This window comes from Ornithorhynchus anatinus, chromosome 1 (assembly GCF_004115215.2).
Source record: "Ornithorhynchus anatinus isolate Pmale09 chromosome 1, mOrnAna1.pri.v4, whole genome shotgun sequence".
Taxonomy (NCBI): domain Eukaryota; kingdom Metazoa; phylum Chordata; class Mammalia; order Monotremata; family Ornithorhynchidae; genus Ornithorhynchus; species Ornithorhynchus anatinus.
The window spans coordinates 152,931,380-152,951,246 of NC_041728.1; the positions used below are offsets into that span (position 1 = coordinate 152,931,380).

Sequence of the window (19,867 nt, forward strand, 5' to 3'; positions counted from 1 at the left end):
AAATGCATGCATATTTTATACATACATGTCTATATATGAAAAGTCTTAAAATTAAAGTCCTGCACATGTTGAGAATAAAGTATGGATACCAATATACTTGATGTATTATGAGGCCTGGAGGGAAGGTAAATACTTTCGCCTTCCAACCCAGTAGTGACACTAAAGTGCTCTATTTTACTCACAAGTGCTTAGTACAGGGCTTTACATACAGTGAGCGCTTGATAAATATCACCGACTGATTGATTCAAGTGGCCCACCAGAGGCTAGTGATCTCTAGGAGCAACCATGAGGGCAAAGTCAATTGTCAAATTCCTCTTCAGGTGAAAATCACCCAGTCTGCAGGGAAGCGATGGAACACTGCTGCAAGTGTTCATTTGAAAGAGCTGGTTTCATGTTCATAATGGATAAATTTGAGGAGACAGCGGATATAATTTTCATCTCATCTCATTCCTATCACTTCAGCCTTTGATAGGATCTTTAAAAAAAAAAACAGATCCACTACTCTTTCATTTAACGCTCTACAGCTGTATTGACACCACCTGGTAATAAAACAGTCTTAAAACTGTGTTTCATTACTACACCATTACTAACTATAAAAAATAACCTCCTATTTTGAGATTATAAATTATTCATCTAAAAGCAATACAGAATTATTAAAAAGGTTTTGAGGGAGTTAGGGAACTTTTCTGACGGCTGCTGAATTGAATGACAGCTTGAGATATCTTAGCACCAAGAAGGCGAAGAAGAAATGGACCCTGGCAGGGGAGTAGGGGAAGATGACTATGTCAGATGTAATTATACTGCATCTACCCTGTGCTTAGCAGAAAGCGTGGCACATAGTATGTCCTTTATAAATACCTCAATTATTACTGCCATTTCAGTCGAGTTTTCCTATATCACTCTAGCAAGTTGCCTTTTAACCTGGGAGCATGAGGATAATTCATTCATTCATTCAACTGTATTTATTGAGTGCTTACTGTGTGCAGGAGCACTGTACTAAGCGCTTGGAAAGTACAATTTGGCAATAAATAGAGATGATCCCTAACTAACAACTGGCTCACATCTAGAAGGGGGGGGAGACAGATATAGCAACACTAATAAAATAGTAATAATAGTTGTGGTGTTTGTTAAGTGCTTACTATGTGTCAAGCGCTGTTAGAGAAGCAGTGTGGCACAGTGGATAGAGCACGGGCCTGGGAATCAGAAGGTTCTAATCCCGGCTCTGCCACTTGTCTGCTATGTGACCTTGGGCAAATCACTTTACTTCTCTGTGCCTCAGTTACCTCATCTGTAAAATGGAGATTGAGATTGGGAGCCTCAAATGGACCAGAGGCTGTGTCCAACCCGATTTGCTTGTATCTACCCCAGCGCTCAGTATAGTGCCTGGCACATAGTAAGTGCTTAATAAATACCATCATTATTATTATGAAGAAGCAGCTTGACTGAGTGGAAAGAGCACAGGCTTGGGAGTCAGAGGTTGTGGGTTCTAATCCCGGCTCTGCCACATGTTAGCTGTGTGACTTTGGACAAGTTACTTAACTTCTCTGTGCCTCAGTTTCCTCACTATAAAATGGGGATTAAGACTGTGAGCCCCAAGTGGGGCAACCTGATAACCTTGTATCTCCCCAGCGCTTAGAACAGGGCTTGGCACATAGTAATCATTTAACAAATACCATCATTATTAATTATAATTATTATTATTCTAAGTGCTGATGTAGATACAAATTAATCAGGTCAGAAACTGTCCCTGTCCCAAATGGGTGTCTAAGTAGGAGGGACAGTCATTGAATCCCCATTTTACAGATGAGGAAACTGGGGCACAGAACTGACTTGCCCAGGGTCACACAGGAGACATATGGTGGAGCTGGGATTGAAAGCCAGGTCCTCTGGCTCCCGGGTTTGTGGTCTCTCCACTGGGCCATGCTGGCAAGGTTCCATCAGTCAGGAAGGCCAAGTCCCCTACCCAATCACCACCCCGAATTGGGAGTCTCAGATTCCTAGGAAGGGAAGGAGACAGACTTCCATTAGAAAAATGCCTGTTCTGATATGTGCACCTATTGCATAGAAGAAGAACCGAAAGCACCGGCTCATTTTATTAAATGACTGGATCAAGGGGTGAAAGGTCTCAACATCCCCTTACAAATCACCTGACCTGCCTATTAAACAAACCCTTTAAATAAGGACCATGGATGTCTCACCACCCCCACTCCCCTATTCTTGAACACTGGCAATAAAGCAAATGCAATTCGCATTCTTGTTCATTCAACCAGCATAAATCCCGACTTGTCCTGGGTGAATTCCCAAGCGGTGCTCTCCAAGGCTATATTAAAATGCCCTTATGACTTGTGGACTGATCTAACCCCATCTGGCTTAAAATCAAGGGGTTGTTTGTGTTATGCGGTATTCAGTTGCATAAACTGATTATAAATGTGCAGTAAAAAGCAAATAAATTGCATTAAAACCCCAGTTATAAATTCACATTTAAAAGTTATACCTAATCTCATTCAAGTATTTATTTTTTCCATTGCATATCTGACAAGTATGTAAAAACCAAACAAACAAAGGAAAGGTCATATTGTACCAAACATTGACAATTTTGGCTCTCTCAGAATTGAAATTCTGTACTAGAATTAAGGTCTAAAGAATTAAAAGTGGTTAAAAGGTTTCTGTACCCCTACCTCCATGGAGAGTCTTACTATGATAATCCCAGGTTCTAGACTGTAAACTCGTTGTGGGCAGGGAATGTGACTGTTTATTGTAATGTACTCTTCCGAGTACTTAATACAGTGCTCTGCACATAGTAAGCACTCAATAAAACTGTCACCTATGATTGCTAGACACAATCTCTACCTGATTAGCAAACCCTCCCCCTACATGAGTTCCTCCTCCTCTCAGGGTCACACCTGGAGAGTTTCCAGTACTCTACCAGTCATGACTACAGGAGGGAGAGTCAAGCAGAGGCCTACCCATTCCATTCCTAGCTTAGCCAGTGGCTAGCGAGGGGAAGGAAATATGCTACAAGTCAAAACATTCCTGTGCTGGGCAGCAGCGGCATAATAATAATAATAATGTTGGTATTTGTTAAGCACTTACTATGTGCAGAGCACTGTTCTAAGCGCTGGGGTAGATACAGGGTAATCAGGTTGTCCCACATGAGGCTCGCAGTCTTCATCCCCATTTTACAGATGAGGTAACTGAGGCACAGAGAAGTTAAGTGACTTGCCCACAGTCACACAGCTGATAAGCGGCATAGCCGGAATTCGAACCCATGAACTCTGACTCCCAAGCCCGGGCTCTTTCCACTGAGCTACTCTGAGAGAGAGTCAAGGGCAAAGACTCATTTACTGCGTGGAAGGAGGCAATGGGAAACCGCTTCTGTATTTTTACCAAGAAACTCTATGGATATGCTACCAGAACAATTGCAGATGGAAGTGGGCATTCTGGGAGAGATGTGTCCATGGTGACGTTATGAGTCGAACACAACTAGACAGTTTAAGACAACAGTAACAACATGAGTTCCTCAGAATGTACTGCTCTTCCCCCAAAACTGTCTTTGCTCCCAACTGAGATGTCAGATGACCCTGGGAGGGGGAAGAACTCATGTAGGGAGAGGGTTTGCTAATCAGGTAGAGAGTGTGTCTAGCAATCATAGGTGACAGTTAATTGTATTTATTGAGCGCTTACTGTGTGCAGATCACTGTATTAAGTATTTGGAAGAGTATAGTACAACAATAAACAGACACATTCCCTGCCCACAATGAGTTTACAGTCTAGAACCTGGGATTATCATAGGAAGACTCTCAAAGGAAGAAGGGGTACAGATATCTTTTAACCACTTTTAATTCCTTAGACCTTAATTCTAGTACAGAATTTCAATTCTGAGAGAGGCAAAATCATCAGTGTTTGGGTACAATATGACCTTTCCTTTGTTCGGTTTTTGCATACTTGTCAGATATGCAATGGAAAAAATAGTAGCCTGTGTGCTTTGCACACAAGTGCTCAATAAATACGTTTGAATGAATTAATAAATGATCCCAAACCAAACCAACCTACTCCATTTGGACTTCATACCCAACCTCCCCTCTCTTTGATGTGCAAAACCCACATCCACAACTCTGCTCTCTCTGCCAAAGCCAATTTCCTCATCCCCATTCCTGCCCACCCCCCCTTGGTCTCATACCCTTCCCCACCCTGATCTAGCAATCAAACAATCACTCAAGAAGCAGCATGGTCCAGGGATAAAGTATGAGCCTGGGAGTTAGGAGGACCTAGGCTCTAACCCCAGCTCCATCACCTGATTGCTGTGTGCTGTCTGCTTGGGCAAGTCATTTTACTTCTCTGTGCCTCAGCTACCTCATCTGTAAAATGGAGATTAAGACTGTGAGCCCCATGTGGAATATGAACTGGGTCCAACCTGATTAGATTGTGTCTGCTCTAGCACTTAATGCATTGTCTATCACACCGTAAGTCATTAACGAATTCCATTAAAAAAATCAATTGTATTTACTGAGTGCTTACTTTGAGCAGAGCATTGTACTAAGTGTTTAGGAAAGTACATTATAACAGAGTTGGTAGACACGTTCTCTGCTCACAGTGAGTTTATAGTTTAGAGGAGGACACAGACATGACTATAAATAAATAAATTACAGATATATGCATAAGTGCTGTGGGGCTAAGGGAGTGGTAAATAAAGGGTGCAAACTAAATCCAAGGATGGTGCAAAATGGAGTGGGATAAGAGGAAATAAGAGCTTAGCTGAGGAAGGCCTCTTGAAGGAGATGTGCTTTTAATAAAGTTTTGAAGATGGGCAAAGTGATCATCTGTGGTCATAGGTTGCATAATCCTGGATCATTTCCGAAGTGGGCTTCCTTTGCCCGTGCCTTCATTCCACAGAGTGTTTTTTATCAGAAATCCAGCCACTGGCCAACTTTGGCCTCTCCAAATTCAGCCTCATTTATTGTAACTCTTTTCCCCCCCGCATTCTTCCACTCCCCTTTTTTGTTGCTCCTAAGCTAACCTAAATCTTTGTTTCTCATTCTTGTCTCTCCCACCTCTGCTCTAGACCTCTTGATCTGTTGCTCAAGCCCTCCCTCCCCTTGTAAAACCCACTCCCACTATCATGGACAGGCCACTGCTTGGCTTTGGAAATCTCATCTCCTCCAAGAGGTCTTCCATGATAATTTCTAAGGACCTCCTTACATCCCCCTCATTTATGTACATATCTAATGTACAATTATGTCCATATCTTACATCCTCCAACCAGTAATTTACTACAGAGGTCAAAGATTAGAAGGGATTGCTTATGCTAATTCAACTGTACTTTTCTAAATGCTTAGTACAGTACTCTCTATGCATCTTTGGAAATACAAGTGCCAGAAGAACCTTGATTGTTGAAACTGTTTCAAAGATAGGCAGGAAAGACGAAAGCAAAGAGCCAAGACAGAGTTGCTAGAAGTCTGAGGCTATCTGTGTATTTTCTCGTTTGTGATTTAGTACATTTTGGTGAATGCATATGGCAGGGGTGACCTGTGTCTTGGCTTCCTTCCTTTGCCAAAATTTACAGAGCAGACTGAAATGAGGGGGAGAAAACTTAACCTCCCTCCATTCCTCCATTCATACCTCCTCTATCACCTAATACACACAGAATCATAAAGATTACCAATTCTCTGTCACTCAAAGAAAGGCATCCAGGTGGTGATGGTAAAAAGAAAGCAAGAGAAGCAGATATAGAGGGACAAAGGAAGAAGGGGGGGGGGAGATGAGAGGAAGAGAGAGGGAGAAAGAGGGATGGAGGGAAAGAGAAAAGGCGGGGGGAAAGACAGAGAATTAGAGAATTAAAGGCAGAGAGGATATTGAAATAATGAAACATTATCCAACGTTGCCTTCAGTGACACTGTTCTTTCTGAGTTCTCCTCTTTTCTCTCACCACTCCATCTCAGTCTCTTCCTTTGCTTCCCACTCTCTGACAGCATTGGGACCCTCTCAATACTTAGTTCTGGGTCCCCTTCTAGTCTCCATCTACACCCACTCCCTTGGGAAACTCATTCGCTCCCACAACTTCAAATACTATATCTACTCAGATGATTCCCAAATCTATTTCTCCAACCCTGACTTCTCTCCTTTTCTGCAGTCTCACATTTCCTCTTGCCTTCACGACCTGAATGTCCTGCCAACTCCTCAAACTAAACATTATCCAAAACAGATCTCCTCGTCTTCCCACCCAAGCCCTGCCCCTATTATCTTTCCCATCACTGTAAACAACAGCACTATCCTCCCATATCTCGTAAGCCTGCAACCTTCATATCACCCTCAACTCAACTCTCTCATCCAACCCACATATTCAGTCTGTCACCGGTCATTTCTACCTTCACGGCATTGCAAAAATCCACCCTCTTTTCTGCATCTAAACTGCTATGGTGTTAATACAATTACTTATCCTATCCTGCATCAATTATTGCATCAGCCTTCTTGCTAACCTCCCTGCCTCAGGTCTCTCCTCACTCCAGTATATACTTTATTCTTCTGCTCAGAGCATTTTTTAAAAAAAAGTTCAGCCTTTGTCTCCCCAGTCCTCAAGAACCTCAAGTGGTTACCCATCCACCACTGCACCAAACAAAAACTCCTTGGCTTTACAGTACTCAATCAGCTCACCTCCTCCTATCTTCCTGGTTGATTTCCTACTGCAACTCAATCTGTGCACTTCACTTCGTTAATGTCAACTATCTAACCATATCTCAATCTTGTCTATCTCACCACTGACGCTTTGCCCATGACCTCCCTCTTGCCTGCAATTCCCTCCCCATCCATAAAGGACAGACCACCACTCTTCCTACCTTCACAGCTTTATTAAAATAATAATAATGTTGGTGTTTGTTAAGTGCTTACTATGTGCAGAGCACTGTTCTAAGCGCTGGGGTACAGAGGGTAATCAGGTTGTCCCACATGAGGCTCACAGTCTTAATCCCCATTTTACAGATGAGGTAACTGATGCCCAGAGAAGTGAAGTGACTTGCCCACAGTCACACAGCTGACAAGTGGCAGAGCCAGGATTCGAACCTCTGCCTCCCAAGCCCCTGCTCTTTCCACTGAGCCATGCTGCTTCTCTAATCACATACCCTCCAAGAGGCCTTCTCCATTTGAGTCTCTTTCCCCTACTCTCTCTGCTTTCTGTGTTGTCTGTGCATGTCGACTCTAAACTGTAAACTCCTTCTCTAGACTGTAAGATCTTTGGGAGCAGGGAACATATCTAAGAAATCTGTTATAATGTACTCTCCCAAATGCTCCGTACAGTGCTTTGTAAACAGTAACATTCAATATGATTAATTGATCAAGCGAGATTGATTGATCTGTACCTTTTAAGTACTTGATTCATTCAATCAATCATATTTATTGAGCACTTACTGTGTGCAGAGCACTGTACTAAGCTCTTGGAAAGTACAATTCAACAACAGATAGAGACAACACTTACCCAACAGCAAGTCTAGAAATATTCCTCCCATCCTCAGCCCTGCAGCTTTATGTAAAATATATGTATTTATATTAAAGTCCATCTCCTCCTTTAGACTGTAAGATCATTGTGGGCAGGGAAGATGTCTACCACTTCTGTTGTGTTGTACTCTCCCAAGAGTATAATCCAATGTTATACACAGAGTAAATGCTCAAAACATAGTATTTGATTGACATAGGCCTCAGGCTTGCCTATGAATTGATGCCTTATTGTGGCAGGAGAGTATGCTGATGAAGCTTGGGAAAAAAGAAGGAGGATTCATTCATTCATTCATTCATTGTATTTATTGAGCACTTACTGTGTGCAGAGCATTGTACTAAGTGCTTGGGAAGTACAGTTCAGCAACAAATAGAGACAATCTCCACTCACAATGGGCTCACAGTCTAGAAAGGGGGAGAATCTAGAAAATAGGATGATCAAGTGATCAAAATATTGATCAAAGACAATGGCAGGGACTCAAGTTTTTACTACATGGAAGAAGGCAATGGTAAACCACTTCCGTATCTTTACCAAGAAAACCCTATGGATACACATACCAGAACAACCTCATGAAAGAAGATGGGATGTTTTGAAGAAGGTGTGTCCATGGAGTCACTATGGGTTGGAAATGACTCGATGGCATTTGAAGAAGAAGGGGCCTCAGGGACTCACACATACACAGACACAAATTCAGTATATATTTTTATCACTTTTCCTTCCATAGACTCTAAACTTGATGATATTCCTTAGTTTAGAAGCTATAAACTATTAAATCTCTATTTATAGTCCAACCTTTCTCCAGCATTTTCTCTTCCTTCCAGGACAACTCCTCATAGATATCCTGCCAGTTACTCAAACTCCACATACTTAAAATGGAACTTCCCTTCTTCCTGTTTTTTTGTATTGTTTCAGTGGTATGTGCTAAGCACTCAGTATGTATACTAAGAGCTGGGGTAGATGCAAGTTCATTCATTCATTCAATAGTATTTATTGAGCGCTTACTATGTGCAGAGCACTGTACTAAGTGCTTGGAATGTACAAATCGGCAACAGATAGAGACAGTCCCTGCCCACTGACGGGCTTACAGTCTAATTGATAATAATAATGGTGGTATTAGTTAAGTGCTTACTATGTGCCAAGCACTGTTCTAAACGCTACGGGGGATACAAGCTGATCAGGATGTCCCACGTGGAGCTCACAGTTTTAATCCGCATTTTACAGATGAGGTAACTGAGGCACAGAGAAGTGAAGTGACTTGCCCAAAATGATACAGCTGGCAAGTGGCAGAGCTGGGATTAGAACCCATGACCTCTGACTTTTGAGCCCTGGCTCTTTCCACTGAGCCACGCTGCTTCTAGTCCATGTTCCACATGGACGTCACAGTCTTAATTCCCATTTTACTGATGAGGTAACTGAGGCACAGAGAAATGAAGTGACTTACCCAAGGCCATACAGCAAATGAGTGGTGGAGCTGGGATTATAACCCGGATCCTTCAGACTCCTGGGCTTGTGATTTATTTTTCTTTCTTTTATTAATGGTATTTGTTAAGTGCTTGCTAAATGCCAGGCATATACTGTTGGGCACTGTACTAAGCGCTGAGGGAACTGAGACACAGAGAAGTTAGGTGACTTGCCTAAGGTCACACAGCAGACAAGTGGCAAACCTGGGATTAGAACCCAGGTCTTCTGACTCCCAGACCGGTGCTCTATCCAGATTTATCCACTAGGCCATGATGCTTCATTTTAAATTAAATCCTCTAATCATCCTGTCTCTGCTGATTCCATGACCATAGCTTCTGTTCCAGAAGCCTGCAAACTCGGTTTCATTCTCAACTCTTCAATATCATCCAACTCTCATATTCAACCACGTGCTAAATTTTGCCAGTTCTTCCTTCACAACATTTTCTAGATCTGCCCTATTCTCTCCAAACAGCCACGACACTGGTTAAGCTTTCCTCCTATCTCAATTGAGTTCTACCAACCTACTACTGGTCTTCTTGTTTCCATCCTCCTCTTTCTCTCCAATACCACACCCTGCTGCATGGCTCATCCTATCAAAACATTCCTCGGCACACATCTCTCCCATTTCAGAAGCTTCCAATGACTATAAATTTACCCAAATATCAAATAGAAACTCCTTACAATAAGCTTTAAGACTCTTCACCAACTTTTTATATCATTATTGTTATTAATAATAATAATAATAATAATAGTGTAAGAACAATGCAAAATGCCTAATCTCTAGGGCTCGTGGTCTTGCACAGACATTTTTCTCTGTGATACCTGTCTACTTGTTTTGTTTTGTTGTCTGTCTCCCCCTTCTAGACTGTGAGCCCATTGTCTCTATCGCTAAATTGTACTTTCCAAGCACTTAGTACAGTGCTCTGCACACAGTAAGCACTCAATAAATACGATTGAATGAATGAATGGTATTTGTTAAGCACTTACTATATGCCAGGCACTGTTCTCATTACTGGGCTAGATACTAGATAAATGGGTTGGACACAATCCCTGCCCCAGATAGGGCTCCCATTCTTAATTCCCAGTTTACAGATGAGGGAATTGAGGCACAGAGAAGTTAAGTGACTTGGCCAAAGTCACACAGCAGATAAGTGGCGGAGCCGGGATTAGAACCCAAGTCCTTCTGACTCCCAGGTCCTTATATATTGGCTCTCGTCTCATGCTATTCATAAGATCTCACTCTCTTCCTCCCAAGCTTACCTTCCAATTGTACCTCACTCTCAAATTCCCTTGTCTCATTTTTGGTCTTGCCAATCACCCTTCAAATACACCATAACACGGATCTTCCCATCCTCAAAGTCTTCCATAAGACAAACTCCTCCAGAAAATCTGTCCTGATTAATTCCCAACACCTCAAAGTCCATCAACCCAATGCTACCCCTTAGTACTTCTTTATTTATGCCCACACTGTTTTTATCCATATAATTACATGCATAGTTAATTACATATTAAAGTATTTATTTACAGTTTTTCATTCTAATAGGTCCATGCTTCTATTGGCTATTTCCCCATTCTTCCTCTGGCTTCCACTCTTTTTCAATAATTAGTTGACCTTGTCTCCCCAGTTAGAAGATGGGAATCATAGCTTCTGATTCTGGGATGTTCTCTCAAATATTTGCTTAGTTCTACAGATGTTCTACAGATCATAAGTGCTCAATTTGAGAAGCAGCATGGCCTATGGGATAGAGCACAGGCCTGAGAGTCAGAAAGACCTGGGTTTTAATCCTGACTCTGCCACTTGTCTGCTGCGTGACCTTGGGCAAGTCATTTCACAACTCTGCACCTCAGGTAACTTATCTGTAAAATGGGGAATAAGACTGTGAGCCACAATCAATCAGTCATGTGGTACATGGACTGTGTCCAACCTGATTAGTTTGTATCTACCCCAGGGATTAGTACAGTGCCCGGCACATAGTAAGCACTTAACACATACCATTAAAAAAAGTACAAAGGATGCAGCGTGGCTCAGTGGAAAGAGTCTGGCCTTGGGAGTCAGAGGTGGTGGGTTCGAATCCCAGATCTGCCACTTGTCAGCTGTGTGACTGTGGGCAAGTCACTTAACTTCTCTGTGCCTCAGTTACCTCATCTGTAAAATGGGGATTAAACTATGAGCCCCATGTGGAACAACCTGATTACCCTGCATCTCCCCCAGTGCTTAGAACAGTGCTCTGCACATAGTAAGCGCTTAACAAATAACAACATTTTTATTATGATTACTACAGATTTTAAAATGAAAAAATGTATCTGTTATAAAAGACGTTTACTATATGGAAATCTTTCAGCAATTATCTTTTCAGCAAAGGAATCGGTGAGGTCAAAGAAGTTAGGTGGCAACACATGTCTTTTTCTGTCATTTTTCCTTTAGCTCATTTTTTACACTGAGGTCCACTCAACCTTTTCCTTCCATCACCCATTATTATTTTTTCTTTAAAAATGCTCAATCTTGTGCATATGCCCAAACCATTTCTGGAGACAAGTACACCTCAGGGCTGCCATGGGCACTTGAAGAATCCCAACGCATTGTTAGCTTTCGGCAATATTGTCACAAATATAATAGGGGACAAATCACAACTCATAAAATATATTTGTTTCCTGTAAATAAAAACATTTTTTTATAATACTGAAAGATTATCACAGCCCCTCCCTCCGCCCCCGCCAAAAAAAAATGCCTGTTTTAAGCCAAACTCCACTGTCCTTCTGGGAAAGCTGCTATTGCCGTAACTGACTGAAAAGGACTGATATGCAAATACAAAAATAAATCCACAAACAGCACAGACAGCACTCATCCAGACATGCTTCTTCCTCTTTGTCTTAGCTTAGTAGAGTGCAAGGCATCCAGTTGGGACTCAACAAACTCCATCACTCTTACTTCAAAAATCTTGTAATTGAGAAAAATTTTTTTTATATTGTGCTAGAAATACTGCACATTCCATTACCATACTACAAGCCCTTGAAGGCTCTAAGACCACTTTGATTCTGGGCAGCTGCAGAGTATTATTTTTATTATTCCCATTTTAACTATGGACAATCAGCTTTCAGTTAAATTACAGACAATTTCACCTGAACAAAAAAATAAATGAAGCTACTGACTAGGTAACCAGGTTGATAACACATGATGCATTATAAAGCCATAATTCCCTTCTAGACTCTGAGCCTGTTGTGGGCAGGGATTGCCTCTATTTGCTGCTGAATTGTACTTCCCAAGCACTTAGTACAGTACTCTGCATACAGTAAGCACTCAATAAAAAATATGATTGAATGAAAATTAGGAACAATCATATTAAGGAATGTCAAGCAAGGTTTCTAACTGAAAAATCCTACCACAGTTTTGAAGGCAGCAGTTCAAGTGTTGGTTGTTTTGAACCAAAATGTTTGCCCAGCAACTATGTATTTGTGTACTCTTTAAGCACTTTGGAACTCATCCCAGCCCCACATACCTGTTTAATAGTTTTATACTCTTCTATTTGCCCTATCCATAATCTATTTTAATATCTGTCTCTCCCTGTAGAATGTAAGTGCCCTGTGCTCAGGGATAGCATCTACAAACTCTACTGTATTCTACTCTCCCAAATAGTTACTACAGAAGCAGCATGGCCTAGTGGATATAGTCCGGGCCTGAGAGTCCGAAGGACATGGGTTCTAATCCCAGCTCTGCCAGATGTCTGCTGTGTGACCTTAAGAAAGCCACTTACCTTCTTTGTGCCTCAGTTCTCTCATCTATAAAATAGGGATTAAGACTGGGAACTCCAAGTGGGACATGGACTGTGTCTGGCCTGATTAGCCTATATCTATCCCAGAGTTTAGAACAGTGCTGGACACAGAGTAAATGCTTAACAACTACTACCATGATTATTACTCTGCATATAGTACGTTCTCAGGACCATTAACCAATAGCTCAAAAACTTATCCGTGGGTGATTGTACTGAGATGTTTAATCTTCTATTGAAAAAAAAAACTTTTCCAGTGTAGAATAACTAGTTAGGGAAATCAATATAGAAAGTAAGAAGAACGTCAAGCCCAAGCATCAAGCAAACCTACAACTACACCAACAGAATCTCTCTTCAGTCACATGACTTCTTGGGCTAAATATGTGCAGCTTAAAAATTCACCAAATTAGATAATTCTCCAGATCCAAACCTCTTTATTTCCAAGCATACTCCACATCTCAACTCTCACTTTTCTTCTTATCGCAATTCTAATTTTACTCTGTGCTTTGAAGAGCAGACTTTGACTGACTTCAAAGGAACTCTAGTTCAAATCAGCTCCATGGTGTAACAGTGCAAGATAAGTGTGGGGTGACCCATTGATAGTCAAGCAGGTTTATAGAAGATTATTTCCCTCTATTGATAACTTTCAGCGCTTAGAACAGTGCTTGACACATAGTAAGCATTTAACAAATATCATTATTATTATTATTCACTAGAGGAATCACTAATACCAGGCATGGATGACTCTTCACATCTTTGTCACACCACAATTTAACACTGATGGGCAAATAAAAATACATAGCTTTATAAGTTTGCTTAGGAGGAGAAGAGTGAAAAAAACAATCAAAAATATCAAAACAATGTCAATCGGTGATATTTATTGAGCTATTACTGTGTGTAAAGCACTGTACTACGTGCTTGGGAGAGTACAATATAACAGAGTTGGTAGACAAATTCCCTGCCTACAACAAGCTTTCATTTTTCACAAATTAACATTGCTCAACTAATAATAATATTGGTATTTGTTAAGCGCTTACTATGTGCAGAGCACTGTTCTAAGCGCTGGGGGAGATACAGGGTAATCAGGTTGCCCCACGTGGGGCTCACCGTTAATCCCCATTTTACAGATGAGGTAAATGAGGCACAGAGAAGTTAAGTGACTTGCCCACAGTCACACAGCTGACAAGTGGCAGAGCCGGGAGTCGAACCCATGACCTCTGACTCCGAAGCCCAGGCTCTTTCCACTGAGCCATGCTGCTTCCCTAACTACTAGTATTTACCTTGACTTTTCATATATTGGCAATTTGTTTTCTTCAAATAAGATATCCTGGACAAAGTTAAATCTTTGCTAATTTTTAAAACAGGGCTATTTCTGGAGCCCTGATTTGCACTCAGTATTAAAATGAGTTGCTATATTTGTTGCTTTCCTCTATGTATAACCCCTCCCTTCACCCCAAGTCTCCAATAATGGCACTCTGTAATGATTATTTATGCATTCATAACATATATTACTTTGTTACCATGTGTTTCTTAATTATCATTTATATCTTTTCTCTTACTCATTTATATGTTATCATTTGTGTCTGCTGGATCCCTTAATTAGGTGTTTCCTCCTCGAGGAAAGGGACCTAGTTTTTGACATGATAAATAATAATGATAATAATAATAAATAAATGGTACTTGATGATGATGATGGTATTTGTTAAGCACTTACTATATGCAAAGCACTGTTCTAAGCGCTGGTAGATACAAGGTTATCAGGTTGTCCCACGTGGGGCTCACAGTCTTAATCCCTATTTTACAGATGAGGTAACTGAGGCGCAGAGAAGTTAAGTGACTTGCCCAGAGTCACACAGCTGACAAGCGGCAAAGGCAGGATTAGAACCCACGACCTCTGACTCCCAAGCCCGGGCTCTTTCCACTGAGCCACGCTGCTTCTCATGTTATTGAATGCTTACTGGGTGCAGAGCACTGTATTAAGCACTTGGTAAAGTTGACTACAATGGAGTTAGTAGACTGGATTCCTATCCAAAGGAGTTTATAGAGAAGCAGCATGGCTTAGGGGAATGAGCACAGGCTTGGGAGTCAGAGATTATGGGTTCTAATCCCTGCTCTGTTACCGATCAGCTGTGTGATTCTGGGCAAGTGACTTCACTCCTCTGTGCCTCAGTCACCTCAGCCCCACATGGAACAATCTGATTACCTTGTATCTATCCCAGTGCTTCGAACAGTGCTTGGCACATAATAAGCACTTAACAAATGCTATCATTATTATTATAGTATATAGGATATTCTTAGAATCTGTATGAGGATCTTACAGTCCATAATAATATATAATAATAGTGATATGTATTAAGTGCTTACCATGTAAGGAGCAGTGTGGCTTAATGGAAAGAGCAGGGACTTGGGAGTCAGAGATTGTGGATTCTAATCCCAGCTCCACCACTTGTCAGCTGTGTGACTTTGGGCAAGACACTTAACTTCCCTGTGCCCTCAGTTACCTCATCTGAAAAAATGGGGATTAAGACTGGGAGCCCCATGTGGGACAACCTGATTACCTCTTATCTACTCCAGTGCTTAGAACAGTGCTTGGCACATAATAAGTGCTTAACAAATACTATAATTATTATTATTATAAGAATATAGGTCACCTGACTCCCAGTCTTGGGCTCTTTCAATCCATCTATCAATCGCACTTATTGAGTGCTTACTGATGCAGAGCATTGTATTGAGCACTTCAAAAAGTGCAATATAGCAGAGTGGTAGGTACATTCCCTACCCACAGCAAGCTTTCCATTAGGCCACACTACTTCTCAGTGTGACTTCTATTGCCTGAATTCCACTGTACATTACCCTAGTAACTAACTGCTCAATTAATGCTGGGGTGATGATGTTAAACAAATGGTAATAATAATAATAATAACGATGGTATTTGTAAAGCACTTACTATGTGCCAAGCACTGTTCTAAGCGCTGGTAGATACAAGGTTATCAGGTTGTCCCACGTGGGGCTCACAGTCTTCATCCCCATTTTACAGATGAGGTAACTGAGGCACCGAGAAGTTAAGTGACTTGCCCAAAGTCACACAGCTGACAAATGGCCAAGCCGGGATTTGAACCCATGACCTCTGACTCCAAAGCCCGTGCTCTTTCCACTGAGCCACGCTGCTTGTGGAAATCACAAAGACAGACATCGTCAACCCAAAATTACAACGATGATCGATGGTAGTGGGGCATCTCACAGATAACAAGCGGAATCATTTTGACAGTCCTATCCTTCTCTTCTCCTGAATGAATGCCATAACAACATGCTTTAAAGCTTCATGCTATGAAAAGAATGGTAATGATCCAAATATTCAGTGTGTTATCTTCAATTACTTGGTTGACATGTATTTGGGTGGGGGTATGTCATTTCACAACTCCCTTTATACTTGGAAAGCTCTAATACTACTCAGTCAGTAGTAAAGGATGCTCATTTGATTGAACTGATCCCTTTTAATGCAAAGAGTGGATTGTTTTTAGACTGTTGATGATTAATGTGGGAATTGATTAGCTGATCAATAAGGCCACAGTGTCTAATTATTGATAATCCCTCTCTAAATGAAAGATCGAGTGTAGGGAGTGCTAGTTACAGAGTTCAAAATAAAAAGTGATTCAGTATGAAGCCCGGTAATTGAAAGTCAAACTAATCCCATAAATTAAATCACAACAATCTATAACATTCACCTGTTAATCCCTTTGGAAAGCGGTATTTAAGTTCCACTCCCTGGGCTTTTTTCAAGCAACCTTTGATATGTTCTAAAGAAAGCAAAACATTGAGAAGAAATATTTCACAATGAGGCATGTTTATAAGTGAGGAACCTAATTTATCACCCCACCATCAGTTTAAAATGATGACTGGATTTCCACATCTTTTCACATAATGATAGAGTGAAGAAAATGTGAGCTCAAAAGCCTCTACTCTGAACTCTCAGAAATGAACAAAAGAGCTCAATATTTTACGGTTTTCGTCTCCACAAATGTTATTGCAAGGGCTGTGGCACTGTTCCAGACCGTAACTAAGAGTTCCAACATCCCCCTTAAATTCCAGGCATTCCCAGCATTGGATACTGTCATGATACGGTCATGTGATGACACAGAACAGTGGAAACACCCGAAAGCCATAGTGTTAGTTCATACTGTCACATCACAAATAAGGTGGCCAGATTGGCTAGGATCCAAAGCAAAATGGGGACATGGTTTCCAAAGGGGAGTGGCCAAGAAAAGAGAAAGAGAGAATAGAAAATGCAGATAGAAAGAGAAAGGCAGAGAGAAGGAAAGAAGGAAGTAGGGAAGAAGAAGCAAAAATGATAGAAGGGAAAATGACTGAGCTGCCTTGTGTCACCATGTTCTCCTGCCACAGCTACTGCTGGTCCTACCATCATTCTCTGCCGAGAGCTGAGTACAGTGCTCTGCACATAGTAAGCACTCAATAAATATGATTGATCGACTGATCCTAGGCCACGACTGCCACTTAGACCCAGCCACACATATACCTTTCCTGGGCCAAAATATGGTCCCCGAGGGGCCAGTTCTGTAATGGATTGTGTAGGGGAGAGAACCACCACCAGTGGTGGTGCTAGCTAAATATCAGTCATATTTGTTGAGTGCTTATTACGTGTAGAGCACTGTACTAAGCTGTACTAAGCACTTGGCAAAGTACAATATAACAGAGTTTGGTAGACATTTCCTGGCCACAAGGAGCTTGCTACTACTAGTAATAATAATAATAATGTTGGTATTTGTTAAGCGCTTACTATGTGCTGAACACTGTTCTAAGCACTGGGGTGGATATAAGATAATCAGGTTGTCCCATGTAAGGCTCACAGCTTTAATCCCCATTTTACAGATGAGGTAACTGAGGCACCGAGAAGTTAAGTGACTTGCCTAAAGTCACACAGCTGACAGGTGACAGAGCGGGAATTAGAACTCATGACCTCCGACTCCTAAGCCCGTGCTCTTTCCACTGAGCCACTCTGCTTCACTATCTACCCCATCCTGAGGCCCAAAGAACTTCTGTACATATCTGAAATTTATTTTACTGTCTCTTGCCCTCTAGACTGTAAGCTGCTTGTGGGCAGGAGCACTTCTAACAACTCTGTTATGGTATACTCTCTCAGCAGTTCATTCAATAGTATTTATTGAGCGCTTACTATGTGCACACCAGTGTACTAAGCACTTGGAATGTACAATTCGGTAACAGATAGTGACAATCCCTGCCCATTGACGGGCTTACAGTTTAATCATTAAAGCAGTGCTCTGCACATTATCAGCTGTCAATAAAAACAATCGATTGATTGGTTGAATGAAAGGGGCCTACGTGTGAGTCAACTTGTTAACTCCATACCTTGGCCTCTGGTGGCAGAATACCACCCCAGACAGGGGACCACTGGGATCCCTAAGTGACACCAGAGAGCAGGACAACCCACAGAGCCACTCTTATCCTTCCTCTCTCCTTGCCAGAACCTAAGCAAGCATCACTGACACAGTGGCCAGCTAGACAAGCTGGTCAGGGAGCACTGGACTCTGCGTATGTAGGTATTCATTCATTCATTCACTCAATCGTGTTTATTGAGCACTTATTGTGTGCAGAGCACTGTTCCAAGCACTTGGAAAGTACAATTCAGCAATAAAGAGAAACAATCCCTGCCCACAATGGGCTTACAGTCTATAAGGGAGAGACAGGCATCAAAGTAAGTAAACAGGCATCAATATAAACAGAATTATAGATATATACACATCAAAACAAGTACACAAGCATTAATGTGAATAAATAGAATTATAGATATGTACATATAAACACAAGTGCTGTGGGGTGGGGGGGAGGGCAGGTAGAGCAAAGGGAGCAAGTTGTAAAGATGGGGAGAGGAGGCGGAGCTGAGGAAAAGGGGGGCTTTGTGTGGGAAGACCTCTTGGAGGAGGTGAGCCTTCAGGAGGGCTTTGAAGGGGGGAAGTGTGACTGTTTGGCAGATTTGAGGAGGGAAGGCATGCAGAGCCAGAGATAGGACTTGGGCCAGAGGTCAACAGTGGATCAGGTGAGAACGAGGCACAGTTAGCACCAAAGGAGTGAAGTATGGGGACTGGGATGTAGAAGGAGAGAAGGGAGGTGAGGTAGGAGGGGGCAAGGTGATGGAGAGTTTTGAAGCCAATAGTGTGGAGTTTGTGCTTGATATGGAGGTTGACAGGCAACGACTGGAGATTTTTGATGAGGGGAGTGACATGCCCAGAGATAATCCAGACAGCAAAATGAAGTATAGACTGAAGTGGGGAGAGACAGGAGGTTGGGAGGTCAGAAAGGATACTGATGCTGTAATCCAGTCGGGATAGGATGAGTGATTGTACTAACGTGGTTAGTGGTTTGGATGCGAACTTAGTAAATGTTAAGTGCTTACCAAATAGCATAAAAAATAAAAAAAAAGGTACGTTCCTTTAGACTGTAAACTCGTTGTGGGCAGGGAATGTGCCAGTTTACTGTTGTATCGAACAACTTCGTACAATCCTCTGCACCCAGTAAGCACTCAATGAAACGACTGAATGAATGGATGAATGAATGGACAGGTGGTCATCGCAAGCAGCTGTGTGCTGGAAAGGGAAATGCAGGAGCAGGGACTGAAAACGGCCCCCAAGCCTTTGGTTGAGTGCTGTACTTGCAGCCAAGGTGAGCCACACTCCAGGAAAAGGGATGGAGAGCCTCACTCCAGGTTTTGTGCTAACGGGAAATGGGGGGAAAAAAAAGATTCACCTTCAATATGAACCAGATGGAGAGACAGGAGGTGTGGGAAGCATGGGGCAGGGGAGGGGAGGGGGGTGAGATGCGACTTTTCATTGGATTTTTCCCAGGGGCGAGCACAGTACTTGCCACACTTCCTGTATAGACACAGTATCAGTGCTGTAAATTTCCAAAATTTATCAAGTGATGAATACATTGCGATACACCATCCGAACCAACAAAAAAAAAAAGACTTTTTCAGGAAGAGGAAATCTTTCAAAATAGGAGTGGGAGGTTTAATGGTATGGGTGTAGACAGGTGACTTCCCGCACTTGGTCTTCACCCTTCTTGTAAATATAAAAAATCAGCCAGTCAATCATATTTATTGAGTGCTTACTATAGGCAG

The 19,867-nt window shown here is 41.9% G+C and overlaps 1 non-coding gene across 1 annotated transcript; it reads left to right on the forward strand.

The window, feature by feature from the left end:
* Window positions 1–2,885: 2,885 nt before the first annotated feature.
* On the forward strand, window positions 2,886–3,023 carry LOC114817281. Its single transcript, XR_003765138.1, has one exon. It is a non-coding gene; the product is annotated as a small nucleolar RNA SNORA7 (small nucleolar RNA).
* Window positions 3,024–19,867: the final 16,844 nt, after the last annotated feature.